The sequence below is a fragment of the Pleurodeles waltl genome, chromosome 3_1 (genome assembly GCF_031143425.1).
Source record: "Pleurodeles waltl isolate 20211129_DDA chromosome 3_1, aPleWal1.hap1.20221129, whole genome shotgun sequence".
NCBI classification, from domain to species: domain Eukaryota; kingdom Metazoa; phylum Chordata; class Amphibia; order Caudata; family Salamandridae; genus Pleurodeles; species Pleurodeles waltl.
The window spans coordinates 1,864,010,053-1,864,025,987 of NC_090440.1; positions in this window are offsets into that span (position 1 = coordinate 1,864,010,053).

A 15,935-nucleotide genomic window follows, 5' to 3' on the forward strand; every position below is an offset into this window, starting at 1 on the left:
CCGCTTTAACACCGACCGCCAGGGTTGTAAAAACCCCCTATATCATAATATACAACAATACAGCATGGGTCCCTGGCGAATCCCCCACCTGGTGAATTCCCCACCCCTGCGCATCTTGCCTAAGCCACTGCTCCAAAGGCTCCAGTACCAGAAAAAAGAGCAACAATGAAAGTGGGCATCCCTGTCTAGTGCCACAGAACACTGGATATGGAGAAGAGATTTGAGGCCCTGTCCTAGCCCGCGCACTGGGATAGTATGTTAACCCAACACAGGTAGGTGGGCTGGATATCAAAACATGTTGGAGCAGCATTCATGAAATTCTCAACTTAGGGGCAGTAAAAGGTGACTCCTGCAAATAAGCTATATGTGCCTTGTGACAGTGCAGTTATGCCCGTATTCTATACCTCTTTTGTACCGATCCCATGCCCCTGACATTCCAAGTTATCACGTTATAGCAATGTGAAGTACAATTTAGATGGTAGATCCATACCCCACCCAGTGCACAATAGTACTGATGCCACGAACAGCATGTGACAATGACATTCTACTCAAAGCATATCCCTAATACAAGGTTCAGCGAAAAACGATCATTCACCAAAACTGTAAAGAAAATATTAGAACAAAAAACCATAGTGTGCATTCACTATTGGGGTGCGTAGCTTTGGACCTGCCAAAGCCACCGGTGGATGGAAAGAACCATCTAGGCACCAATACCCACCCAGACCCAGGGTCCTAGAATCCAGAGCATAGGAATAAAGTGAGAACAATGATTGCACATAGCAAGTGAAGCTAAGGCATCCACAGCAGAGGCTCACAGATGCCTCCAGTGTCACTATACAGGCATCACATTCTCTCCCCCAGCCAATGCCAGGAGGAAATCAATGTAACCAACCATGGAAACCCCTGCAGAACACAGGGCAGTATCCCCAGAGGAGGCCATCTCGTAATCTGTGTCATAGAACCTGGGGCAAACCAGGGGAGACTCTTAGGGAGGAATACACTTTAGTGACCACTGAATACTATCCATATTTACAGCTGGGGCATGTCCCAAGGAGGCATATCCAGGAAGGGGATCAGTTGGCGGAGGTGTCCCCCCAGGAAGATAGGGCCCTCTCTGAACCACTTCCCCTCCCAAAAAGAGATTTACTGGAAATTAATCAATAATTCCCCAGACCTGCTGAGTAAATTGAGGGAGGCTTGGGAGACCGATCTGGGACATTTGGAAGATGATGAATGGGCGCAGGCTCTCAGAGGCCCCAGGGAAATAGCCATCAGAACCAGGTTCAGACTAGTTCAGTTAAAGATCCTACATAGATCGCATTATTCTCATACGTTTCTACACAAAATTGGTAGGGCAGTGAGTCCACTATGCTTGAGGGGCTGTAATGAGGAGGGTACATTCATACACACACTTTGGGGATGTCCCTTGATACATGAATACTGATCCAGCAAAGCCCAGGAGATGTCCCAGACCACCACAATAGAGAAAACTCTGGCCCCTAAATGGTTCCTACTTGGAATATTGGCATCAGGAGTAGCTAAAAGCTTGACACAGGCTGGTGCCAGAGAGCTCAGAAAGCTATATACAAAAGAAGGGGATGCCCTGGGAAATGGAAGAAGATATGGGGAGACTGGGTGACTGTCCAAGGTGATGGAGTTGAGGGGGACCTTTCGGGGGAGTCCTGAGAATGGAAATTAAGGGTGGGGAGGAGTTGTCTCTTAGCAGCGAAGTGGCCGTAAAAGCACCATAAGAGTTTTGATGGCATATTCTCTGGCGTTATGCAAAGTGTTCCGGATTATTAAATGTGTACTCTCTATGCTCTGTTGTATACAGCAATGTGAACACTGTATTCTGAATCATCATAAAAAGATTTTTTTTAAATCGAGGGTTGCTGCTGCAAGCCAGTAGATGGAGATTACCAGCCTATTCCGTCTACACAACCTTCCCTGAGTAGACCTTGCACTGTGCTGTTTGGCTACCCTGAGAGAGACAAGTGTTACAATGGGGTACTTGGTTCCAGCAAGGAGACAATTGGGGCCCTATTACACAGGACTCACCTCCTGCACAACTAATGCCCATTTTTGTATAGAAAACAACTCTGTAGGAGTTTCCAACTCACTTTGTGCCTCTGTGTGATATTGGCTCCTCACTGGGAGACTATGTGAAAAGAGTTGCTGTCGTGTGGAACAAAGTAGTGTGAGTTGGCATGTCTGCTAAAGTTTGTGATGGGGCACTCTGTTTCCAAAATGTAGGTAGACTTGGGTCAAGCCAAGAAACTGGGTGAATTGTAGAGGCCCCTCTGGAAACATGCCCTTCATCTTCTGAATCATATAGCACCATCCTTACTGGAGGCCAATATAGTGTAGAGAAAGTTTGAACCATAAGCATGCCATGTTCCTCAGTGTGAGAATTTCATTACCCTCTATTGGCAATATGCTTCAGGTGCCAGCTATCAAATAAATATGCTTCAGCCTCGGATAGTGCCCACTGGGGCTGCTGGCGGTGCTAGCAGTGGTGGGGGGAGGCTCCTGCCTGTCCCCTGCAGCCTCGGACAGCTGCCCACTGGAGCTGCTGGCAGAGGTGCTGTGGCGGTGCAGCTGGCGGTGCTGATGGCAGTGCTGGTGTCGGTGCTAGCATTGGTGGGCGGAGGCTCCTGCCCTTCCCCTGAAACCTCAGACGGCTGCCCACTGGGGCTGCTGGCAGTGGTGCTGGTGGCGGTGCAGGTGGCGGTGCTGATGACGGTGCAGGTGGCGGTGCTGATGGCGGTGCTGGTGTCGGTGCTGCCAGTGGTGGGGGAGGCTCCTGCCCTTCCCCTGAAGCCTCCGATGGAAGAAGCGCCATGGTTGGTTTTGTGGGCTCATATTCTGTCACAGTACCAGGCCTCCTGTCCCTCCTGCTTGCCCTTGCCGTGTGGTGGTGCCTCCTTGCCCTTGTTCCTTGGTGATGCCTCCTTGCCGTCTGGTCGTGCCTCCTTGCCCTTGCCCTTGCTGTGTGGTGGTGCCTCCTTGCCCTTGCCTTTGCCATGTGGTTGTGCCACATTGCCCTTTCCCTTGGCAGCCAGTGCAGGCACACTGCCAGTGCTGATGAGTGTCTCCTTGGAGCCTCTCACACCTGCAGTAGCTGTTGAAACTACAGTGGCCGTGTACTGGGTGGCTGACGTGCTGGCCTGGGTTCTGCCCACCCTGGCCCAACGTGAAGGACTGAGGGGGGAGGGGAAGGGAAGAGGTCAACAGACGGAGAGGAAAAGCTTCTTAGGGACACTGGGGCGGGATGAGGGTGAAGGTTTGGGAGTGGTTGTAGGAGGTGTCTGTCTGCTGTGTTTGGGTGCAGGTGCATAGGCTGGATGCTGTTGTGAGGTGGATGGCTGTTGTGTGTCTGAGTGCTTGCGTTTGTGTACTTTGGGAGGAGGGGGCACAGACACAGTGGGAGAGGACACAGGGGACGTGTGCATGGATGTGGGGGTGATGACTGCCAGTGAGGGGCGTGTACTGATAGGTGTTATGGTGATGGAGGCAGTGGGTGTGGATGTGGTGCATGCAGGTGTGAGTGGAGACGCAACTAGGAGGGTGGTGGACCACAAGGAGGAGGGGGACACAGTGGAGGCAGTGGATGTTGTTATGTCAGCATCTGGATGGTGTTTGTGTGAGTGCCTGTGGGATGATGTGTGGTGCTTGTGTTTGCCTGAACCACTACTGTGTTGTCTTGGGTGCATGCTGGTCTGAATGTGTGCTTGGGATAGGTTGGGGTTCAGGGGCATGGGCCTGGGCAGAGGAAGTTGGAGGGGGGAGGCTAGAGACAGGAACAATGGCTGCCATCAGGGTGGAGGCCAGAGCCTGGAATGATCTCTGTAGGGCCGCCACGCCAGAGTGAATGCCCTCCAGGAATGCATTTGTATGTTGCAAATGCCCTGACAGGCCCTGGATGGCATTCACTATGGTTATCTTCCCAACAGAGATGGATCACAGGAGGTCAATAGCCTCCTCACTCAGGGCAGCAGGGCTAACTGGCGCAGGCCATAAGGTGCCTGGGGCGAAGGAGATGGCCACCCTCCTGGGTGAGCGGGAACGGGAAACTCGCTGAGGGGCTGCTGGGAGGGCGGTGCTGGTACAGGAGTGGCAGCTGTACCTGTAGTTGGGGTGGCCACAGAGGTGTCCACCACCACTAGGGAGCTTCCATCGGAGGAGGTATCACTGTCCGAACTGTCCCCTCCTGTCTCCGCTGTGGTGCTCCCCTCGCCCTCCGTCCCACTGGTGCCATCACCGTCAGTGGATTAGGCCTCCTGGGCCCTGTGGGATGCAGCTCCCTCCGTCGCCGGTGCTTCTGCTCCTCCCCCAGATGATGCTAATGCACAGAAGGACAGGATGACAAAACAAAAAGGGGGGTAAGAGACAGAGAATACACTTGGTCAATGGCAGCAACAACACCACCGTTGGCGTACACGACACACAGGGGACAGCCCTACGCACAAGGCAATACACTACCAGCCACAATGCTAGTCACCAGGCCATGGACAGTAATCCCTAATGCCAGTTGCAGCATACCTGAGACCCACAGAGCCCTGCCCAGTAGTGGATGTCCATTAGCTTGTTTAGAGGTGGAGTTCATCAGGCCCTGCCCAACATGGAACATACCCTGCAATGTCCGGCTTGGCCTAGGGGCACCAACAGGCGCACATCCCCCACCCGCAGACCACCCCACCATGCTCAAGTAGTATATTGGGAAATGTACTTACCCCCTTGTGGCTGCTGTGATGGCCTCAAGCACCCATCCAGCTCTGGATAGGCCACCGCCAGTATGCGGAACATCAGGGGGGTCAGGGTTCGACAGAACTCCTTCCTCGTTGGGAGGCCATCCCCAGCTGGGCCTCTGCCGTCTTCCTTGCCCAGCGTCTCAGGTCCTCCTACCGTTTGCGACAGTGGGTGCTCCGCCTGCCGTAGACCCCCAGGGTCCCCACATCCTTGGTGACGGCACGCCATATACCCTTTTTCTGATGGCCGCTGACCTGCAGAGAAATAAACATAGAAAAAGGTATCAGTCAACCCGTCTGGCCTGTTACACTCATGCCCCACCATAGCCCTCCCATCCCCTTACGCACAGACATTGCCCACCATACATGCAGCACGCTGCCCAGGACCCCTAAACCAACCTCCCCTTACATGAGGCCCTCACATACAGCACTCCATGCATTCATGACCCATGCATTGTGCTCACAGTGTACTCATCTGTTGGTATGAAGGCCCATACAGCATTCAGTACTGGGGTAGGACCCCATCCACTAGTTTCTCCAACTCCTCAGCGGTGAAGGCAGGGGCCCTTTCCCCAGTGACACGAGCCGTGGTCGGTTCCAGACACAGGTCACAGCAGCACTTGCAATGTAGGTCCTCTCCTGTTGAAGGTCAGGGGCAAGTAAGTGAACAGATGGAAAATGGCGGTGACGTCCACAGCGGTGCGTACCGTCACTGCCGGCATACACCACCATTGGCTACTGTAACCCATAGGGCCCAATGTTAACCAATGAGGAGTTGCACGGCGGTACTCGGTCTCCTCCCGCAACGGCACACAACATCAGTGCATTACCTCATTTCCATCTGTCCATCACACAGGACAGGCGGCCGCCATTCCAGGGGGGGGCAGGCCATGGCACCTAACTGCGTCACAGCACACATAGGCACATTGTAGGGCTAAACATCAACATACTGTTTCTGTAACAACATGCAATGCACTGTACATTTAGGAAATGTTGAAAACTGACCAGATGCTCATTGTTTTGTCCCCTAGATTACAACCGCTGCAGATGAATAGGAGATAGAGGCATCCCCCAGTGTACAGGCCCCTGGTGGACTTGGCAACAATAGAGGACAGGCACAATATCCTCACCTACAGACTTGATAGGGCCACAATCCAAGAGCTGTGTGCCCAATTGGAGCCAGACCTGATCTCAGCTATCCGTCACCCCACTGGGATCTCCCCTCTTGTGTAAGTCCTATCTGTGCTCCATTTCATGGCAACTGGCTCCTTCCAAGTGACAGTGAGCTTGGCAGCAGGAATGTCACAGCCAATGTTCTCAAAAGTGCTGACCAGAGTGTTGTCTCCCCTGATGAAACACAAGCACAGCTACATCGTTTTCCCCCAGGTGGAGGATTTGGCCACAGTGAAAGCTGATTTCTATGCAATGGGACATATCCCCAACATAATTGGGGAAATAGATGGTACACATATTGCCTTTGTTTCCCCCCCCCGGAGAAATGAACAGGTTTTCAGAAATTGAAAGAGCTTTCACTCTATGAATGTGCCGATAGTGTGCCTGGTGGCCGAGTACATCCCCCATGTCAATGCAAAGTATCCTGGGTCTGTGCATGATGCCTTTATCCGGAGGAATAGCAGCATCCCATATGTGATGGCTCAACTCCAGAGGCACCGGGTGTGGCTAATAGGTGAGCCCATGTTTCCCACCCAGTGGATGCTGGTATAAGGGTATGGGGTTGGCCCTAAGGGTTAGTGTCTGGCTAACGGGTATCCCTTGGTATTTGCAGATGACTCTGGTTACCCCAACCTCTCATGGCTACTGACCCCAGTGAGGAACCCCAGGACAGGGGCAGAGGCACATGGGCGAACAAGAAGAATTATAGAGCAAATCTTTGGCCTCCTGAAGGCCAGGTTTTGGTGCCTCCATCTAACAGGTGGTTCCCTGTGCTAATCACCCAAGAAGTGGGCCAGATCATTGTGGCATACTGTATGTTACATAACCTTTCCTTGAGACGCCAGGTGCCTTTTCTGAAGGAGGGTGAGGCTGGAGATGGGTGTGTGGCAGCAGTGGAGCCTGTGGACAGTGACGAAGAGGAGGCAGAGGATGAGGATGTGGACAACAGAACAGCAATCATTTGACAGTACTTCCAGTGACACACAAGTAAGACACTGTAACTTCACCTACCATTGCAGTTTTGTGTTGTACGTTTTCACTGGCAGACTGATGTTCCGATTACTATTGCCACTTACCGTACCCCTTGACATGTCTATTCACAGATATCTGTGCCCCACTCTGGCTCCTGGTGTATTGATTGCAGCAACCTACAGGTCATACCTAAGTATACTTAGTAGACTGTACAGTTGAATTGCAATGTCTGCAGATTGTGAAACGAGTACATAGTTCAATCACTTAACAGACTCAATACTTGTATTTTTTACAAGGATGTTTATTCATGTGCTAATAAGTGGATGGGGTATTGGTATAGGCTGGGGGTGGTGGTGGAGGAAAGTCCAGGATAGAGTTCCAGTCTATTTGTATAACAGGTGCATTATTTGTATCACAGGTGGCATAGGAAGTGGAGCAATGGTATTTCAAGGTGGAAAGGGTGACAGAGTGGGACACAAGGTAGCCAATCAGGAAAGTCTTGTTTCCTGGTGGGGATCTTGGCAATAGTCTCTGGCTTCTGCCTGGATCACAGGGGCCGTTTGCGTGGTGGTTCTCCTTCTGCAGGGGGTGGGATGCTGGTGGCCTGTTGTTCCTATGGCAGGGCCTCCTGTCCACTAGCGTCAGCGGAGGTGGAGGGCTGTTCATCGTGTGGCTAGTGTAAGGGTCCCGTTGCTGTGCCACTGCCTCCCTCATGCTGTTGGCCATGTCTGCCAGCACCCCTGCAATGGTGACCAGGGTGGTGTGGATGTCCCTCTGGTCCTCCCTGATCCCCAGGTACTGTCCCTCCTGCAGCTGTTGGGTCTCCTGCAAGTTGGCCAGTATCTAGCCCATCGTCTCCTGGGAATGGTGGTATGCTCCCAGGATGTTGGTGAGTGCCTCATGGAGAGTCGGTTTCCTGGGCCTGTCCTCCCTCTGTCACACAGCAGTCCTCCCAGCTTCCCTGTTGTCCTATGCCTCTGTCCTCTGAACTGTGTGCCCACTGCCACTGACCCCAGGTCCCTGATCATCCTCTGTTTGTGGGGTTGCCTGGGGGCTCTTTAGTGGTAGACACACTGCTGATTGATGTGTCCTGGGGACAGGGGTTTGGCCCGGTGGGTGGGTGCTGTGGTGGTGTATCCTGATGGGGGAGGCTCTGTGGTGGTATGGGACTGTGCCTGGGTAACCAACTGTCTGGAGGTCCCTGAAGGGCCCTGATGGGCCAGGTTGATCATCCCCATTCAGACACACCAACATCCACTGCCTCCACTGTGTCCCCCTCCTCCTCCTCGACCACTTCCCTCCCAGTAGCGTCTCCACTCACACCTGCATGCACTACATTCTCCTCCACTACCTCCATCACCAGCACACCCATCACTACACAGCCCTCACTGGCAGTCATCACCCCCACATCCATGCACACGTCCCCTGTGTCCTCTCCCACTGTGTCTGTTACCCCTCCTCCCAAAGTACACAAACGCAAGCACACACCCACCCAACAGCCATCCACCTCACAACTGCATCCAGCTCATGCACCTGCACCCAAACACAGCAGACTGACACCAACTACAACCACTCCCTCTTCCTCCACTCCCAAACCTTCACCCTCTTCCCGCCCCAATGTCCCTAAGAAGCTTTTCCTAGCTAACATTGACCTCTTCCCTACCCCCTCTCCCCATCGTTCACCTCGGGCCAGGGTGGCCAGAACCGAGACCAGCACCTCAGCCACCAAGTCCACATCTGCTATGGTTTTTGCAGCTGTCAGAGGCTCTAAGGGGACACCCGTCAGACCAGCCAGTGTGCCACCAACCCCTGCCAAGGCAAAGAAGATTCTGCCACCTGGCAAGGTCAAGAAGGGGACAGCATCCAGCAAGGAGAAGGAGCCACAACCACCCAGCAAGGCCACGTCAAAGACTCCAGCTGCCAGACCCAAGGTGACACCATCATCTGCCAATGACAGGAAGGGGCACAGAACACCAGCCAAGGCACTTCTCTTGTCCGAGGAAGAAGCACACTGGGCACAAGGCCCCCTCCAGAACCAGTGGAGGAGCCACCCACTTGAGAGACTGTGGTTTTCACTCCCCAGGAGCAAGCAGTGGGCAAACCACCCACTTGAGAGACTGTGGCCTTGCACTCCCCAGGACAAAGCAGTGGGCATGGAGCCCCCTCCAGGCCAGTGGTACTGTCCCATCTTCCGGCTGAGGTGCCCTCCCATTCCCTGTCCCCCTGAGGTGCCTGTGTGTTTTCGACCTGATGCCCCTGCAGTGTTCTCTCCGTTTTGAGGCAGGAGTAAAGTGTGGGCTTGGCCTATGTGTTATGGCCCAGTGGGCCATGGACTATTTTTGTGTGGACATTGTCCCTCATTTTGTATATATTGTATATATTGTACATACTGTTAATTTATTTATGTATGTATTTCTATGGATTACACTAATTTGACTCACTTCCTTTTGTCCTTGCATTATTCCTGAGGGTTACAGGGTGTGTATGTAATGTTATTGCATATGTTTGTGTGTATCGTATTGGGGGTGAGGGTGGGGGTGTTGCGTATGTGTGTCACTCTCTTCCCCCTCGTGTGGTAGGTGCAGTACTCACTGTGGTCATCGTCACTGGCGTTGGTGCTCCTGGTATAAGAGCTGATACACCAGCATGGGGAGGACCTGCAGCTCGGGCTCCATGACGTTCTGGTTCTTCCTTGCATGTCGAGAGGTGAGTGGTTTCCCTTCAAAGTACTGTTTCCGCCTTGCTTTTGATGGCTTTTGTACCGCCCCAGAAAAGCTGGTGGATGGGCAGGTTGTAATTATGTGGGCGGTACATTGTCTTCCGCCTGGGGGTTACCGCTGCGGTGTTTGTTGCTACTGCCGTGGCGGTCAGAGTGTTAAAGTGGCTGTCTGTGTTGGCGGTTTGCGCCGTGGTCATGATTCCATTTTTGTTACCGCCGGCCTTTTGGCAGTATTTCCGCCGCTTTAACACCGACCGCCAGGGTTGTAAGGAGGGCCTTAATACTTTGCCATACTCTGTTTTTATAGCATATTGTAGGGGCTTTGTGAAACTCCATCCATCAGGACACCCTTTGGTGTGGACAGTATACAGACGACTTCTGTTAAGTATAAGAGTGCCCTGCATGCCCTCATTCCTTTCCTCAGTTATCTTATTGCATGTAGTTGTGGAACATATGGATTACTAGGTATGGCACTTTGCCATTAATCAATCTATCTTTCAAAATCTATTTTGGGAAATATTAAGACATCATAGGGTGTCATTGGAAGTTTGCAGTGTGACTGAAGGAAACAGCGTTATGCTTTTGCAGGAGTCGTAATCCGATACACTACCAGGTGATGAATTAGAACTAGTCTGTGGAGGCTGAGAAATTGCCGATACAAGTGCAGTCCTCAGGCCCTCCAGGGCCTTCTGTGGAGAGGGAGCGGCACCAGACAGGGTGCCATGGTGGCATTTCCGGGGTGTGCGCTCAGCCTTAGGCGCCAGCTGCCAAGGGGTTTCTGGTCTATGGGAAATTGCTGTTCCAACCAATCTCATGCAGCCTCTGGCTGATCAAAAAAAGGGCACACATTTTTCTTAATGCATCGGAAGATTGCATTTTGATCCTTGAAATTTGGTATGCAGGCCACAAATGGGCTCAGCGGTGCACCCGAAGGCAGTTGCCTTGCAGGGACCCGGTACATCCTGTTGACAGTGAACACTTCAGACAAGTCAGTGTGTGCAACTGCGCTCTGCAGCCAATCCTCTACATACTGAGTGGCATTGGGACCTATTAACCCTTCTTGCATACCAATAATTCAAAAATTATTCCAGCATGCTCACCCCTCAGCGTCCTCCGCCCATTCATAAAGTGTGGCAACCTGCTTACGGAGCTGGGAAACAATAGTGGTCTGCTCTGCCTGCCAGGGTGTCAATGAAAATAAGGTTGTTTCATTGGTCTCGACTTTATCAACCAATTTACAATGATCATCTTTAAGGAGACTGAGAACAGTGGTAATTGTGCCAAATCTTTGTTCAGTGGCCCGTATCTCCAGCAAAATGACATCAAATTTGAAGGGGCAGAATTGTAGGGGCTACACAGTCCCCAGTCGCCATAATGGAGCAGCATTCCAATGGTGTAGATTGAGAGTGGGTGAGGCCATGGGACTGCGCAGTCTTCACTCTATTTGGACCCATTCTAATGTGCGACCAGCACCAGTCGGTGAAAGGAGGAAGGAGGTAGGTGGTACTGTGGTATACTCAGGGCAGTCCAAATGGGGCTCCCAGAGGCGAAAGTATAGCCCAGCTCACTTAGTACACTCCGCTGTGGCAGTGACACACCTTAGCAGCAGAAGCATGGCACAGGAAAAAGCAATCACCACCTCAGGACTCCAGCCACACAACAGGGTGCACAGTAGGATCCAGATGCACTGTCTCAATTGATGTCATCATCCCACATTATCGGGGTATAAAACAGTCCAGATTCTGAGGGGGCCTGGTCCCAATCTTAAAACCCCCGCAAGGGCTCCAGCACCGGAGAGTGAGCCCCAAAGAATGTACCAAGAGGCCCAATGCTGGGACGACAAGTGTAAATGCCAGGGAGGGGGAGAGGAAGTTCACTTATTGCAGGGGTGGGCACCAACAACTTAAATTAAGTCTTCACACTGGCTGTAGCAGTCCATAATGCATGCCATACCACCCTTGAGCCAGGGCTTTTCAGAAGATGCCGCAAGCTCCACTCACAGGCAGTGGCTGATAGATCCCCGACAAACCACCTACACCACGGTCAGCAGCACCACTGCCAGCAGCAGCAGCCTCAGTGGGCGGCCGTCCGAGGCTGCAGGTGAAGGCCTGGAGGCTACCTCCACCACTGCCTGCACCGTCGCCAGCAGCACCACTGGCAGCAGCATCAGCTCCAGTGGGCAGCCGTACGAGGCTGCAGGTGAAGGCCTGGACGCCACCACCACCAATGGCAGCACCACCACCTAAACTGCGGCCAGCACCGCCACCTGCACTGCAGCCAGCACCGCCACCTGAACCGTCACCATCAGCACCACTGGCAGCAGCAGCCGCAGTGGGCAGCCGTCCGAGGCTGCAGGTGAAGGCCTAGAGGCTACCACCAACACTGCCTGCACCGCTACCTGCAGTGCAACTGGCATACACTGAGCAGCCGTCACTGCCAGAGAGCAGTGTGTAGTGGTGACTACATGGGCTGCAGTGCGTCCTGGCCCCTGCAAAAGCTGTTGTTGTGACACCCAGGTGAGAGACTGTGACCTTGCACTCCAAAACATCTGCATCACAAGGTGCAATCGCCCCTCCAGAACCAGTAGAAGAAAGCATCCACTCAGCCCCTCCTTGCCACGATCGAGCAGACTGGGCACAATGTCCCCTCCAGAACCAGTGGAAGAAGGCATCCACTCAGCCCCTACTTGCCAGGATAAAGCACACTGGGCACAATGCCTCCTCCAGAACCAGTGGGAGAAGGCATCCACTCAGCCCCTCCTTGCCAGGATAAAGCACACTGGGCACAATGCCCCCTCCAGAACCAGTGGAAGAAGGCATCTACTCAGCCCCTCCTTGATAGGATGAAACACACTGGGCACCAGGCCCCCTCCAGAACCAGTGAGCAAACCACCCACTTGAGAGACTGTGGCTCTGTACTCCCCAGAACCAAGCAGTGGGCAACCCACCCACTTGAGAGACTGTGGCCTTGCACTCCCCAAGACCAAGCAGTGGGCACACCACTCCCTTGAGAGACTGTGGCTTTGCACTCCCCAGGACCAAGCAGTGGGCAAACCACCCACTAGAGAGGCTGTGGCTTTGCACTCCCCAAGACCAAGCAGTGGGCAAACCACCCACTTGAGCGACTGTTGCCTTATACTCCACAGGACCAAGCAGTGGGCAAACCACCCACTTGAGAGACTGTGGCTTTGCACTCCCCAGGACCAAGCAGTGGGCAAACCACCCACTTGAGAGACTGTGGCCTTGCACTCGATAGGACACAGCTGTGGACATGGAGCCCCCTCCAGGCCAGTGGCGCTGTCCCATCTTCCGGCTGAGATGCCCTCCCATTCCCCGTCCCCCTGAGGTGCCTGTGTGTTTTCGACCTGATGCCCCTGCAGTGTTCTCTCCGTATTGAGGCAGGAGTCAAGTGAGGGTGGGGGTGGGGGTGTTGCGTGTGTGTCACTCTCTTTTTCCTCCCCCCTCCCCTGTGTGCTAGGTGCAGTACTCACCGTGGTTGTCGGCGGCGGCGTTCACGTTCCTGGTGTATGAGAAGACACACCAGCATGGGGAACACCTGCAGCTCGGAATCCATAGCGTCCTGGTCCTTCCTTGAGTGTCGAGAGGCGAGTGGTTTCCCTTCTGTGTTTCCGCTGTGCTTTTGATGGCATTGGTACCGCCCCGGAAAAGGTGGCAGATGGGCGGGTTGTAATGCAGTGGGCGGTACATTGTCTTCCGCCTGGCTGTTGGCGGTTACCGCTGCGGTGTTTGTTGCTACCGCCGTGGTGGTCGGTGTGTTAAAGTGGCTGTATCTGTTGGCGGTTTCCGCCGTGGTCATGATTCAATTTTTTTTACTGTCAGCCTGTTGGCGGTATTACCGCCACTTAATCACAGACCGCCAGGGTTGTAATGTGGGCCTTAGTTTTGTAAAAAAGGGTTATTTTTTATATATCAGTAAATCTCTCCGTAAATAGATTTTTGCAGCATTCAACAAATAATGAAAATAATAATTCCTTTTTGACAGCTATTCAGCTGGAAAAGACGTTCAGTGACTAGTCCTAAACAATAAAACATTTCCAAACACTTATGAAATTTGTCTTTTGGAAATATCATTATGTGCTTTAAATAAAAAATATTCTTTGAATTGTTTCCTTATATTGTGGTGACTCATTTGGTCACTAACACAATTGTTTTGAGCACTGTCTGTGAACACACAACTCTGATAGCTTACTGTATACATATGAAGTATTTGTTTTGTTGTAAACCTATGTTCTGAGAGACACTGATGTATACAAAATAGTCCATTAAAAAAAGAAGTTTGGGTCATATATTTCTCTAGCAAATTAGCTGTGCATAACAAAACACTGTTTAGGTGTTGTACTGAACTTATAGATTACTCTTTTTAACTAATGCCTAATAGACATTGTTCTATCATGTTTGATACTCTGTCCATTTGGATGTACAGGTTGCTGCTGTACCACATACTTTGTTTTGTTAGCAGCAGGAAATTGGGATGAAACCCAGTAGGATCTTACCCTTGGGACATCTTTAGCTTGAAGGTGGGTCTCATTTAAAAAGGCTGTAGGCATCTCTTTGTGTCTAAACGAATGGAGTATTGCTCTGTTTTGCTGGGTAATTTTATCAGGGAGTTGTTTCCCTGTACCGTCAAAGAGCCCAATGACATTAGGGCCATCATTTAACTTTGCACACTTTTATGCTTCTGAGATTATGCTTCTAAGACACCAATTCTGATAGAGAGGGTTTTGATCGCTCTCCTTTGGTTATGATTGTGGGTTCCTGACCAGTCTTGTTTTGTGCTTGAGCCTTCAATAGTGATGATTGCCCGCCCTATTGGTTAACAGTGCCAAGGTCTGTGCATATAAAAAGGGAAACGGTATAACTAAAACAGAAAAAATACCAGTAAAATTAACCCTTATACAACAACCAAATGTTATGATATCCAAGAAGTTGAGTGTAGCATTACCACCAAGGAATGTTTGAGTTACCAATTGAAGCAGATGGCTAGCTCTGTGGGAGTAAAGACAGGTCCCAGCTGCCACGATTGAACCTCATAGTTTGAAAGCCTTAATTTGTCAGCGTCGTTTATGCATCATTTAAAGGACCACAGTAGTGTTCAAAGGGGATATTCTTGGCCCATAAACCCCCTTCCAATAGGAGGGGCGGGTTTCCTTTGAATCTTGATAGCAAACTTGTAGACTTTCCTTCCATGCTGCATTTCATTTTTGAATCTGGCATTCCCCTCTGATGTTGTCCAGAACCATCTGTTCAGTTTCTTCTTGCAAAGACATCGTATCCGACTGGCCCAATGCCTTGTGTACCTCACTTATTGCATACTGTTTCTCCTTAATTGTTAAATGTAGGGGGAAGAGGTAACCCAACCTGTATATGATTTGTTTATTCTCTGTAGGTGGGCACTAATGCCATTGAATTCTCTGCACTTTGACAATGTGTACAAGGAAACATCCTGGAAGAAGGTGCCCCTAAAAAGTATCAGTTTCTGTTTGCGGCCCTCAGGTTGAATATTCTCTTTCTTTTGGAAATAGTGAACTTGGGTCAGGATATCTGATGTTAAGTTCTTATTGGAACACCGAGTACGCCCAGTGCATTTGAGCTAAATGAATAGACTTGTCTTCAGCCTGGAGAAGAGTGCTTCTTTACTGATACCTCAGAGGAAAACATTATCACGCCTCAAGCAGTTTTAAATATTGTTGAGTTTCTCCAACATTGCTTCACGGTGTTGTTCCACGGTGTTGATTTTGAGAGCCCGCTCACCTTTTTTTATGTGATTGTTCAATCATAATGTTTTCACCTGCTCGGAGATCAGTGGTATCCCATGGTTTTCAAACATACGAACAATACGTCTGCACTATTGAAAACTGCAGTACTTTTCTATATAGATGTGTTGAGTCTAATCTTCAACAGAAGTACGCACAGTACATTTAATTTCCTTTTTTATTTTATCAAACCACATTATCTTGATATTCAAAATATTCTTCCTTTTCTCGGATTTCCACACAAGGTGCAAGCTGCTATCTCGCTTGTACTATCCAAACTGGATTAAGCCAATGGCCTCTACCATGGATCATCTCTATCTATTATATGAAAAAACTACAACGTATTCAGAACTCCACAGCCAGGCTACTATTACATGTAAAGCCACAAGCCCACATCTCCCCTGCATTGAGAGCACTACACTGGTTACCTGTTGACAGAAGATGCACCTCCAAGCTGCTTTGTATCACCCACAAAGCTATTCATGGAACAGGACTGCTTTTTATCAGAAACAAAATAACCAAATCCATTCAACAAAGAAACCTCAGCTCA